At 41.2% G+C, this 13,662-nt stretch overlaps 1 protein-coding gene across 7 annotated transcripts in view; it reads right to left on the bottom strand.

Moving 5' to 3' along the window:
- The window catches only part of DENND4A (DENN domain containing 4A), a 132,353-nt gene extending 121,240 nt beyond the window's left edge, over window positions 1–11,113 (bottom strand). For 4 of the 7 annotated variants that reach the window (XM_023220803.1, XM_023220809.1, XM_031935817.1 and 1 more), the window contains exon 1: window positions 10,826–11,113. The gene's annotated coding sequence lies outside the window, so the exon portion shown is untranslated. The remainder of the gene's footprint in view (window positions 1–10,825) is intronic. The other 3 variants (XM_023220808.2, XM_023220807.2, XM_023220804.2) reach the window with 1 other exon arrangement.
- Between the last annotated feature and the right edge of the window lie 2,549 nt (window positions 11,114–13,662).

Genomic DNA, 13,662 nt, shown 5'->3' on the forward strand with positions numbered 1-13,662 from the left:
GTATATTCAGCGAATCGTCAAAAAGCAGCTCTGCAGAGCTGGAGTGGAAAGTGGAAGACAGAAATTACTAGAGTTAAGATTAGAGAACCAAGTATAAGCCAAGTCATGGAGAGTTTTAATGATACATTAAAATTTTATCACATTCACAATGGGGAGTCAATAAAGAATTTTCAGGTTTATGTTTCAGACATACCATTCTAGCAATTCTGAGAAGGTGAATCTCAAGGAGATAAAACTGAAGACAGGAAAATCACAAAAAGGTAAGGAAATAGTTTCTAATAAAGCAAAGGCTGGAACAAGGATGCTGGGGAAGTGACTGATTCAAAAAATATTTAGGAGATAAATCCAGCAGAATTCAGTAAATAAATGGATGTAAGGAATGAGAGAGAGAGAGAGAAGAAATCATGAAGGATTTCAAAGTTTCTTCCTTGGTTGATGAAGTCAACAGTAGTACATGATGTCTTTGAAATAAAAACTATAGATAGGTAAATAAAGTCCAGTTTGGACAAGAAGAGTTTGAAGTGAAGATGATAAATAAAATAATTGAATCTGATGCTTTGGAAAGAGACTGATGCTAGAAAAAATGGCCTGGGGAGTAATGGGTAGATACACAGTAATTGAAACTATACGGATAACTATTAAGTTAGGACAATGTGAAGACTGAGAAGAACAATTGGCCAACTCAGAAACACCACTGTTTATGGGACAGGCAGAGAATACACAAAAGGGGATGGCATGGTGGAGTCATGGGGCAGAGTTTCTTGAGAAAGTATTATCGTCATTGGTTACTTTACAAGAGCAAGTTTAGTGATATGAGAAAGTAGAAATTTAACGACAGTGGGATAAAGAGTAAATAAGAGAAAAACGATTTTAGGGCCCCACAAGGGCCCTTGTTGTTGATACAGACAACTCTATCAATTTTCTCATCTGCAAAACTGAGACAGTAGGTGACTGTGAATACTAAACAATGCACTACACAGGACCTCACATATAATAAGTGTTACAGGCCCTCATAGACTGTTTTCATCCTTGTTCACTACACCTAGCCACATCAGGTGCCTTTCTGCTCTCAAACATCCCAGGCCCCTTTGCATTGCAAGGCTTTGCACTTGATACTCCTCTTTCCTCACTCAGCTCTTCACATTTCTGGCTCCTTCTTGCTTGTTGAGTGTCAATCTCCCAATAGAGGGTTTCCCCAAGAAGTACTCTAACGACTCTCTTTCGTTGATTCTCTCAGATCACCCTGTTTTACTTCCTTCATAACCCGTACTAGTCTTCGAACTTTTCTTGTTTATTTAAAGATAATATGCCAAAGTGATTAAGACTGCAGGCTCCACAATCAGACTGGTTGCAAACTGCAGCTTTGTCATTTACTAGCAATGTGACCTCAGACAACTTGTTTAACCTCTCTGTGTCTTAACTTCTTCATCTTTAAAATGGGCAAAATAACACACACACACATACACCCTGAAAACAGACAAAAATAAAAATAAAAATAAATGGGCAAAATAATTACCTCATAGACTTCTTGGGGGAGTTAAATTAGCTAAAACATACAAAGTTACTACAGGAATACAGGTACGTTTTTAAGTTCTCAAATATTACATATTTAATTACAGTAATCTTAATGTTCTATCAAAGAGCATTTATCAATATGTAACAGATATTACATATTGTAATATCTGTAGCAATAATAATTCTTAGTCCGAACGTAAAGATGTCAACTAACAACCAAATGAAGAAGTGCTATTCTAAGTAAACCTCAGGAAACACTACTGATGGAGGGATCTTTTTTTTTTTTTTTGGCCACAAAAGTCAGGAGTGAAAAAAAAACACATCTGATGCTAAAGATCTTCAGTTGAGCAAGGGAAATTTTTTATAAGCTTTATATGTAATTACTGTGTAATTTAGATCAATTTATAAAAAAATAAAAACAAAATACAGATGTTGGGGAAAAGGTTTGACTTAAGTAACTTTGGGAAACTTGAAACTGGAAACTCTAACAACAAAAAGAACTGTACATAAGCACTGCTCTTTTTTGGTAAAGGCATTTCTCATGGAGATACAGGTTAACAATTCTAAAAGTACTGCACATGGACGATGGGACTGAACAAATAACTTAATGGATGCCAGATGGCGTGAGCCAGATTTCTCACTTTGGGAGAGGGGGGTAATAGATAACAGGGTAAAGCTAGAATGAACTATATAGTATTGACAGTCAAAGGCATCAGTATGAACTCATGTTTACCTTAATATAGATACAGATAATAATTATGTATGTGTATACATACATATATTTTCCAGGTCTATACACTGAAAAGGCCTAGAAGTCATGATATTACAACAGCAATGAGCACACTGAGTAACCAGATCTTGGTTTCTAACATGATTCACCAAAAAATAGAACCAGGGATCCTTGGAAAAATGGCTGATTCTAGGGCTGGGGCAGGAAATATACAAGATGTGTCTGGAACTTCTTCTAGTGCCAGAAAGTAAGGAAGTACTCTAAAAACAAAACAATGGAGTATGTCCTGTTGCTAGAACAATTTGAGCAACAAAATAAATAAAGTAGTATAGGATTATGACCCCAAGTATAAAATAAACATCTATCAGTCCATATATACATAAATGATTGAATATATAAATGGGGAAAAAAAAGATTATCCATAGCAGAAGAATTCCAAATAATTTTATAGACAGTGCCCCTTTAAGAAAATAGAGATAGATCCACTGAGTGTGGTCTACACTTAGTGACTTGTTTCCAAAAAGAGTATGGGAAAACTTTGCAGTAGAGAAATCCGGCAAACACTAGCTCAGCCTGGTGACCGAGGTTAACAATATCAGTGATAAGCCATACTGAGAGTATTTCCCCTTGATATGATGCAATGAGAGTGGCACTTTACCTGTGTGACTGTCCTCTCTCAAAGCCATAACCCAGTCTAACCATGAAGAAAGCATCAGACAAACCCAAACCAAGGGACATTCTATAAAATCCCTGACCAATACTCCTCAAAACTATCAAAGTTATCAAAAACAAGGAAAGTCAGAAATGCCATCACAGCCCAGATAAGGTAAGGAAAGATGTCAACTAAATGTATTGTTGTATTCTGGATAGGATCCTGGAACCAAAAAAGAACCTTAGGTAAAAACTAATGAAATCCAAATAAATGACTTTTAGTTAGTAGTAACGTACCAATATTGGTTCCTTAACGCTGACAAATTTAACGTTGAAATGTCAGATATTAGCAACATGACAAGACCTCCATTTCTTACAAAACAAAAAAATAGGGGAAACTGGGTGCAAGGTATACCTTAACTCCCTGTAACTTTTCTGTAAATCTAAACATATTCTATAAGAAAACATTTACTCAAATTAAATAAAAATAGTAAAAATATGGGGAGGTTATTGCCTTAACCAATCTGATTTTAGTCCCTTAAGTCATGTATAGTGGGCTGGACAAAAACAGAAATACAAGTTGTATTGTGCAAAATAATCTCAACATTGATGAACCACTTATAATACTGTATGTGTAAGTGCCTATAAGTCATTTTTTTCTGTGCACATTTTGATTCCTTAATTGGTAAGCACTTCAGGAGCAGAAAACCCTCCTCCAAGCAGGAGGAGGACACTCAAATTTGGGACTAAAGCAAAACTGTGGTACTAATTATATTAATAAAACTTACACCTGGGCCAGGCACGGTGTCTCATGCCTGTAATCCCAGCACTTTGGGAGCCTGAGGTGGGCGGATCACTTGAGGTCAGGAGTTCAAGACCAGCCTGACCAAGATGGTGAAACCCCACCTCTAACAAAAAATGCAAAAATTAGCGAGGCATGGTGGTGTATGCCTGTAGTCCCAGCTACTTGGGAGGGCTGAGGCACAAGAATTGCTTGAACCTGGGAGGCGGAGGTTGCAGTGAGTCACCACTACACTCCAGCCTGGGTGACAGAACGAGACACTGTCTCAAAAAAAAAAAAAAAAAAAAAAACCATATGACTCATGTAGTGGTAAATAATTTTTTTTGTTTCTAAATGAAAGCCGAAATACAAAGATCAGAAATTTATAAAGGCCGGGCATGGTGGCTCACGATTATAATTCCAGCACTTTGGGGGGCCAAAGCAGTCACATAGTTTGAGACCAGCCTGGGCAACATGGCAAAACCGTCTCTACAAGAAAAAAAAAAAAAATTAGCCAGGAATGGTGGCATGGGCTTACAGTCCTAGCTACTCGGGAGGCTGTGGCAGGAGGATCATTTGAGCTCAAGAGGTTGAGGCTGCAGTGAGCCATGATCGCACCATTGCACTCCAAGCTGGGTGACAGAGCAACATCCTGTCTCTTTAAAAAAAAAAAAAAAAAAAAAAAAAAAAGGCCAGGTGCAGTGGCTCACATCTGTAATCCCAGCACTTTGGGAGGCCGAGACGGGCGGATCACGAGGTCAGCAGATCAAGACCATCCTGGCTAACACGGTGAAACCCCGTCCTGGCCGGGCGAGGTGGCGGGCGCCTGTAGTCCCAGCTACTCGGGAGGCTGAGGCAGGAGAATGGCGTAAACCCGGGAGGCGGAGCTTGCAGTGAGCTGAGATCCGGCCACTGCACTCCAGCCTGGGCGACAGAGAGAGGCTCTGTCTCAAAAAAAAAAAAAAAAAAAGTATTAAATTTCTTTTTGTTGTTATTATGTTGTTTTGTACATGAGACATTTTTGAAAAGTTTTAAAAATAAAATTACCGAAAAATGTAGTATACACTCACATACTCATACATAAAGCATTAACATTTTTCATTTTTGCTTCGATTTATATTTAATAGAAAATAACTATATAATAGTTATCACATTGAATTCTGAAACACTGAAACACTTCCTCATGGTCTCAGAAGAGGAATATAACTAAACATACTTGGAGAAAGTACAATGCGAAACTCACTATCAACAATATATACTATAGGACAAAATTACAGTAACTTGGGTCCACACTGGGCATTGTTCAAGAGATCTGGAAACTTCAAAAGCCAAATAAAAATAAGTTTTCCTAACATTTGTAACTATCCTGAAAATACCTAAGAACAAACAAAAACTTACAAATCAGTAAGAAATCAAAGAATTTGATAATATTAACTGCTGGCAAGGATATGAAAAAACAGAAATTGTCTGCAATATCCTATAAATATCTTATAATGAGAAAAATATTTATATCCTAGGACCCAGTAATTTTACAGTCAGGTATATGACCTGGAGAAACTATGGCATGTTGCTTCAGGAGCTACAGGAATATTCATGAGACAATGTTTATAATAGATAAAAAATGAAAACAATTTAAATGCTCATCAATAGAGGAAATGATAAATTGTATATACTCCTTCACTGGAACACTATACAGCTGTGTAAATAAGTGAATTAGACCTACGGTATCAACAAGGATTGAGGGCAGAAAAAAATAAAATGAAAAAAGCAAGCTTTAAAATCCATATACCATGACACAATCATATTAACAGCTGCTTAAACTTACTATAACATACTTTTTTTTTTTTTTTTTTTTTTTTTTTTTAGTGCCAGACTCAGTTTTAACTACCTTATATAAATTAGCTTATTTAGGCCAGGCACAGTTGCTCATGCCTGTAATCCCAGCACTTTGGGAAGCCAAGGCAGTAGGATCGCTTGAGCCCAGGAGTTTGAGACCAGCCTGGGCAACATGATGAAACTCAGTCTCTAAAAAGAAAAAAAAATTAATAAAAATAAGTTAAATAAATAAATAAGCTCATTTAATTTTTACAACAATTGTATGAAGTGGACACCTCTATCATCCCTATGTGATAGATGAGGACATTGAGGCATGTAAAGATTAAATAACTTACCAAGGTCACAAAATTAAGTAGCAGAGTCAAGATTCACACCAAGGGAGTATGATTTGAAATGTACTCCTCAATGTACACGTTCTTCAGAAGCACCTAAAGCAATGCCATGTCATTGTTCATACATACAGTTTATTAAAAAATAAACTAGAAGGATACAAATCAAATTCATTACAATTTCCTCTGCGAGGGGAGATGAAGGTGAGGAGGATAAAACTGGGGAGAACAAAAGGGACTTTAACATGATCTGTAATATTCAAGAAAAGTATAAAGTCCTACACTGCTCTTTTAGAATTCAATGTGATAACTACAACATAAATAGCTATTTTAAATTAAATATATATCTGAAGCAAAAATGAAATATGTTAACATTTTATATGTGGGTATGTGGGTGTATACATTTTTGCTATTTATTTTTAAAACTTTTCAAAACTAAAAATCTCTCATCTACAAAACAATATTACAACAAAATTAAGAAATTTAATAAAGTTCTGATCTTCATATTTCAGCTTTCATTTGAAAACAAAAACAGCTAAACTGTGTGAGCTTATATATGTATATACACTTTAACATACATATGGAAAACGCATTTTTACACAGATCAAGAGAGAGGTTTTAACAAAGTATGTCAGAAACAGTATCTCTTACTATACATTTTAATGACTCACTATTCTCAGTGAAAATAAAGTATAACACTAGTAGGAAAATTCCCTTGATATCTTTCTACCTCTTTCTTTTTGTCTCTTCTCTCTCTTGCTTTCTACTTGTGATTTTTAACAGAAGGAAGCACAAAGAAGGAACTAAGAAAGTGTCACACATTTTAAAAATAATAACAGCCATAGATGAACATATAGGCAGCCCTTCTAACTATAGGATTCCCAAACCTACAATCAAGTAATGTTTCAAAAATGTATCTGTAAATTTGTTGTCTAGAACTCACAGCACACATTCCTATGAAGAAAGTTACAAAAGGATATGAGAACTAGGAAAAAGATACTAACTGAGGTGCCAGGCTATTGGCAGGAAAATCTGAATACACAATATGTACTGATGGTCCAAAAAGCAAAAAAAAATTCTTATCCAGGGTCTGAGGCCAGAAATCACTATTCATTTATTTACCTTTGTAATCTCAGTAACTAGCAAATTATCTGGCATCTCATAATCAAAGACCATTGCCTACTGACTGACAAAGTAATGGGGAAATGACTAAGTAGACGAATCCATCAATAGGTGGCACTGTCAACACAGAACAGCTTTGGTGGAAGAAAGAAAAACCTTGGTGAGAAGCGATGTTTAACGACACAAAAATCCACATATGTAAAATTATTACAAGGTCAGTGCTGGTTATTAAGAGAACATCTTCATCTAAATTACAAGCTGTGTCTATTATTGTAGAATGAAAATAAGCACGATATTTTGGGTTACTTTTGCTAACAATAAACCTTAAGATAATTTTCCTACCGTAGCAATAGTTATTTGGGATTTTCAGTATTTTCTCCTATGACCGTTGAAAATATTTCAATGTCTTTTTCATAATTATAAGAGTAATAATTGGCCAGGTGCAGTAATCTCAGCACTTTGAGAGGCCAAGGCGGGCAGATTGTTTGGGCTTACGAGTTCAAGACCAGTCTGGGCAACATGGCAAAACCCCGTCTCAAAAAATACAAAAATTAGCCAAGCATGGTGGCGCATGCTTGTAGTCTCAGTTACTTGAGAGGCTGAGGTGGGAGGATGGCTTGAGCCTGGGAGGTGGAGGTTGCAGTGAGCTGAGATCGTACCACTGCGCTCCAGCCTGGGTGATAGAGCCAGGCCTTGTCTCAAAAAAAAAAAAAAGTAATAATTATTCAGAACAAAGAAAAGCACAAAAACTAAAATAAAAATTACCTATAATTCTATCACCCAGGGATAGTATCTCTTACTATTTTATGTATCTCCTGCAAATCTTTTTGCCATCTATACCTATATGTTTCTTTATATTCTAATTTTTCTCTTAACATTATATTGCACTTTCTTATGTCAGTACATTTTAAAAATGATTTTTAGAAGCTGTATCCACCATATAGATTATCATTAATTTCACCATTCCCATATTATAATGCATTTTGACTATTAAAATTGTTCCACTCTTACAAAATGCTATATAAATTAACCACTTCTTGTTTTCTGAGACAGGGTCTCACTCTGTTGCCAAGGTTGGAGTGCGGTGGCACAATCATAACTCGCTGCAGCCTCAAACTCCTGGGCTCAAGGGATCCTCCTGCCTTGGCCTCCCAAAGGGCTGGAATCACAGGCATGAGCCACCTGGTAGGGCCTAAACACTTATTAAATGTACATTTCTACATTGGTCTTGTATAATTCAAAGTGATAACTATGATATACAATAATAAAGTGTGGTGTGCTTGACTCCCTCCATCCCCAGCATCCTCCCACAAATTCTACTGAATAAACAATCTGTCTGGGGCATTAGATAATAAAATAAAATAAGAAAGGAAGAAAAATGTATCAGCTATTCTCAGTCACTCTTCTTCTACCTGTGGTAGGAAAAAGGAAAAATCCCACAAAGATAAGTCTCTGATATCGGAGAAGGCAAGAATAACAAGTCAATTTTCCTGCTAGAGCAACTTTTGTTTTCCACCTAGAACAACGCACCATCAATTTAAGTAGGAATAGCACAAGATTTGTTATATACCAAACACCTCTATCTGCATCAGTGCTTTAACTAGGTTTTTGTAGGACATAGAATGCTTCAAAAAATTCTGCAAACAACAAAATATAATGTAACTAATACCACTCAGTGGAAAACCAAGTTTTATAATAGCAATTACAAGAGTAATAACTGGCCGGGTGCGGCAGTTCACGCCTGTAATCTCAGCACTTTGGGAGGCCAAGGCGGGCAGATTGCTTGGGCTCACGAGTTCAAGACCAGTCTGGGCAACATGGCGAAACCCTGTCTCAAAAAATACAAAAATTAAGCCAAGCACGGTGATGCGTGCCTGTGGTCCCAGCTACTTTTATTTTACAATTCTATTAACCCCAGCTAATTTTATTTTACAATTCTGCCATAATTTTTTAAATGAATTAATAAATGTCATGTAGTCTCTTACTTCTTCTAGCCTCCCAATTATACTAAATACTATTCAAGTTACCAGAACTAGGACAACAGTTCCAGGAACTTGAGAATCAATAACTCTTTAAACCAGTGGTAATTCATGTGGAAAAGTTCAGAACAAATCAGCATCAACTTCCTGGCTCTCTTGCACAGACAAAAAACTCATATTGCTTCACCAATTTTCAAAAATGTAAATTTGTGTATATAAGTTTAAAACTTGGGCCAAAATGTATTTATATTTATTCCCAATTTGCGACTGGTATCAAGATCAATTAAATTTCTTAGCAAGTACATTGTTATAAAACTCCACAGTGATCCCAGAATGGAAGGGGCTTAAAAAATAATACAAAACAAAAATTAAACTTCACAGTGAAGTAGGTCTATGTTTAATCATTCAGAAAAAGAAAATTATGTAACATATTATATATAATGATGATAACATATGCTATTCTGGACTCCTCCTGAGAGCTGTGGTTCAAAGGGAAATTGTGTAAATGAAGTAAAAATTGCCCATGTTTAATTCTGCCCAGAACAAAGTTTCCGAAAAAGAAGCCAAATATAATATCTTATTTTAAGTTCAAACAGGGTTCAAACAGCTCAGAAATTCTGTATACTTAAGTTTTCAAAAGTCGAATCCCAGAACCACTATCAACATAAACTGAATAACTTGCTCAAGAGTCCTTGCTTATTACTCAATCTTAAGTCCCCCAGAATACTTTTTAAAATAATCCCAAATGTACTACAATAGATTAGTGTAACCGGGGCTACACTGTTTACAGGTGTCTCCACCTCCTCCCCTAAGGAGAGAAGAGGTAGACTAGGGTAAACAGAAAACAGAATGAGACTATATACACACCAAATAACAGCTTGTAATCTTGCAAGACCGCTTCTTTCACATTCAGGCTATTCTTTTCATTAATGTATAATACATTTTAAAGAATAACATATTCACAGAGTAATACAATTTCTGCCCTCACGGGTCTCTAGCTGGCTGACACGCGTTTTCTCCTCAAATAAATACATGCCTGTTGACTGATGCCTGTCCTGCTGTTGCAAACAAGAAATAACTGTCCTATAAGACAAAAATCTCTCTCTATGGCTCTAGGCGTAACCATACGTTTGAATTAAAAGCACATTGGAACAACAACAAAAATCTTCCAGCACATCTGTCATTTAAAAGCACGATAATGAAAAGCTGTCGCTGCGACCCAATTTTAGGTCACAAGCTTTCTACTGTTTTTCCTGCCCCCCCCACCTCCAGAAAGCGATAAACTTCAAAGGGAATGGTGGTAACCAGGAACCGTTCCCTTCCCCCACCACACACCATCCCCAAAAAGACTAGAAAAAAACTGGCCAACTTGGACGCTGGCCGCGCTCACGCAGAACCCGTGCCCGCGGGCCGGGGAAGGCTGGACAGACCCTGGGAGGAAAAGTGGGCCTCCAGGCACCCCGGGCTCCCCTCGCCGCCTGTCTCAGATACCGAGCAGGTGGGATTCCGGGAAGCCACCTCCGACTTACGTAACTGGCTTGTCAAAATCCCATATCCAGGACCTCCCCCTCCCCGCCCCCACTCGCAAATAACAACAGCCCCAAGCCAGCCTGGAATAGAAAATCTGGAATGAAAACACAGGAGCCCCCCACGCGTCCGACGCAGAGGCGCGGGTGCTACTCTCAGCACCGCCACGCCATCCCGGGGCGGACCGAGCCGCGGAGGACCTCCCGGCTCTCAGGAGCTCTCGGGCGGAGGTCGCGGCCATCCGTGCCGCCTCCCCGAGCCCGCCCGCCCCGCTCCCGCGCCCCCGGCTGTCACCTCTACGGGCCGTGACAGCTCCACCTGCCACCGCTGCCCGGGTCGCCGCCTCCGCACTCACCTCCCAGCTGGCTCCTTAGCGAGCAGCGGATCGAGCTTGAAGAGCCGCGCCGGATTCCCTCACGCGCGGCAGCGGGACACGAGAGGCTGAATGCCGCGGCGCTCTGAGCCCGCTTAGCTCATCCCCAGCCCGGCGCTCCGCCCTCCGCGGCACCCCCGCCCGCCCGCCCGCCCAGGCCTGCAGTCTCAGTCAGACGGGACTCCCCCTCCCCTCGCGGCCGCCACTGCCTCCGCCTCTTTCTCCGACTCCAGCCGCCGCGGCCACCGCTACCGGCGCCATCTTGGCAATGACGGAAGGGGCGGGGGCGGGAATCACGCGCGCGAGCACCAATCGAAGGCCGGATCTGGCCCTAGTGGGAGGAGAGGGCCGGGTTGAGGGTCGTGGGGTCCTAGCGCCAAACTGACGAGGGGGCGGAGAAGGTGGGCGGGACTAAGTCGCCCTAGCCCGTGACGTGCGGTGTAGTTGGGGAAACGCACGCTGGTTCCCCGTCGGGTCAGGAGATCCCAAGCCCCAGGCTGGCGTGGGCGAAGCGTACAGTCCCTTCACCTTTCGCCACCCATTAGCACAAGAATCCAGTTCGCGCCAACTGACCCGTTTCTTCCTTCCTCACCGGCACTCCGGGAGTCCTGAGATTGCCTTGCTCGGTTCGTAGGTCTGAGCAGCTGCTGCTCCTTCACCAAGGGTGCTCAGATTCTCCAGGAAACTCCCCTAAGGGTTAGCAACCGCCGAGTAGGTTTCGGTCCCAAGATAGAAAGGTAAAGCGGGGAATTCAGGGGGTTTCTCCGAAAAGTACGTTGATAAAACCCCAATTGTTGACTGACGGGGTGTCCATTACTTTGGATTAATTGGATACGGCCTACTTAAACCTGACTTTGGCGCTCCACCATTGATGGCTGTTGACAGATGAGGATAATAAAGCTTGATTACCCCCCACGGGGTTGCTCGGGAGTTAAATTCTATAGTACCTGTGAATTACTTAGTATAGTGCTTGAAAGTACTAAATAATGTTAGACGTTATTCTATGGACAAATGAAAGAAGAAACAGGACCCTAAAAATCCCTCTGCTTTAAAGTCAACTTTTCCTAAATTGCATAGCCTTTTACTAACCAAGTTTACAACTTTATTTCCTACCTCCACTTCTTTCATTGTACTCATTCATTCATTCAGTCAACAATCATCGATACAGAGGGTGCTCAGAGGGTGCATAGTGTTGAAGGAAACAGAAAACCTCCGTCTTCAGGAAACTGCAGTTTAGTGGAAGAAGAGGGACAATAAAAAAGTACTTCAGCACTTTTTTTTTTTTTTTTTTTGAGACGGAGTCTCGCTCTGTCGCCCAGGCTGGAGTGCAGTGGCCGGATCTCTCAGCTCACGCCATTCTCCTGCCTCAGCCTTCCGAGTAGCTGGGACTACAGGCGCCCGCCACCTCGCCCGGCTAGGTTTGTTTGTTTGTTTTGTATTTTTTAGTAGAGACGGGGTTTCACCGTGTTAGCCAGGATGGTCTCGGCCTCCCAAAGTGCTGGGATTACAGGCTTTAGCCACTGCGCCCGGCCTTCAGCACGTTTTAAGGGGAAACATGCTATAAAGGTTATAAAAATAACTCTGGGAGGCCGGGCGCGGTGGCTCAAGCCTGTAATCCCAGCACTTTGGGAGGCCGAGAAGGGCGGATCACGAGGTCAGGGGATAGAGACTATCCGGGCTAACACGGTGAAACCCCGTCTCTACTAAAAATACAAAAACTAGCCGGGCGAGGTGGCGGGCGCCTGTAGTCCCAGCTACTTGGGAGGCTGAGGCAGGAGAATGGCGTAAACCCGGGAGGCGGAGCTTGCAGTGAGCTGAGATCCGGCCACTGCACTCCAGCCTGGGCGGCAGAGCGAGACTCCGCCTCAAAAAAATAAATAAATACATAAATAAAAATAAAAATAAATAAAAACTCTGGGGCCAGGCGCCTTTGCTCATGCCCGAAATCCCAACACACTTAGGGAGGCGGAGGCAAGAGGGTAGCTTGAGCTCAGAAGTTCAAGACTAGCCTGGCAAAATGGCAAAAACCCTGTCTCCACCAAAAATACAAAAAATTAGCCGGGCGTGGCGGCATGCGTCTGTGGTCGCAGCTACTTGAGAGGCTGAGGTGGGAGGATCGCTTGAGCCCCAGAGCCGGAGGCTGCAGTGAGCCGTGATTGTACCACTGCACTCCAGCCTGGGTGACCGAGCAAAACTTTGCTTTAAAAAAAAAAAACTATCGAGTTGCATACTTTAAATATATGTAGTCATCTGTATGTCAGTTAAAGCTGTAAAAAAAAACTTGTTTTTGGCACAGAGCCTTGCTATGTTGCCCAGGCTGGAGTGCAGTGGCCTGATCACAGCTTACTCCAGGCTCAATGTATCCTCCCACCTCAGCCTCTGGAGTAGCTGGGACTGCAGGTGCCCACCACCACACCTGGCAAATTTTTCTATTTTTTGTAGAGACTGTCTTAATTTAATTTAATGTACCTGTCTTAATTTAATTTAATGTACCTGTCTTAATTTAATTTAATGTAACTTGATTTAGGAGAGCTAAGTAATTAAACATGAGGCCAAAGAACATAAGAAAGCAGCAGCCTCTTATTGCAAATATGCACACACTCTCGGGCGAGGTTCTCTGGTCCTCAGGTGTGTGTTGGGGGGGGGGGGGGGGGGGAGGGGGGGGAGGGGATGTCACGCAGGCCCTCTGGGTGAGGTTCCCCAGTCCACGAAGGCAGGAGCCGAAGTCAGGGCGGCTCCTGCCGGCAGCGGACTTTTATGCATTGGTACTGGAAGGGGGCGGGCAGTGGGCGGGATAAGGGCGTGATAGGGGCGTCTCC

This window comes from Piliocolobus tephrosceles, chromosome 6 (assembly GCF_002776525.5).
Source record: "Piliocolobus tephrosceles isolate RC106 chromosome 6, ASM277652v3, whole genome shotgun sequence".
In the NCBI taxonomy this organism is placed as follows: Eukaryota; Metazoa; Chordata; class Mammalia; order Primates; family Cercopithecidae; genus Piliocolobus; species Piliocolobus tephrosceles.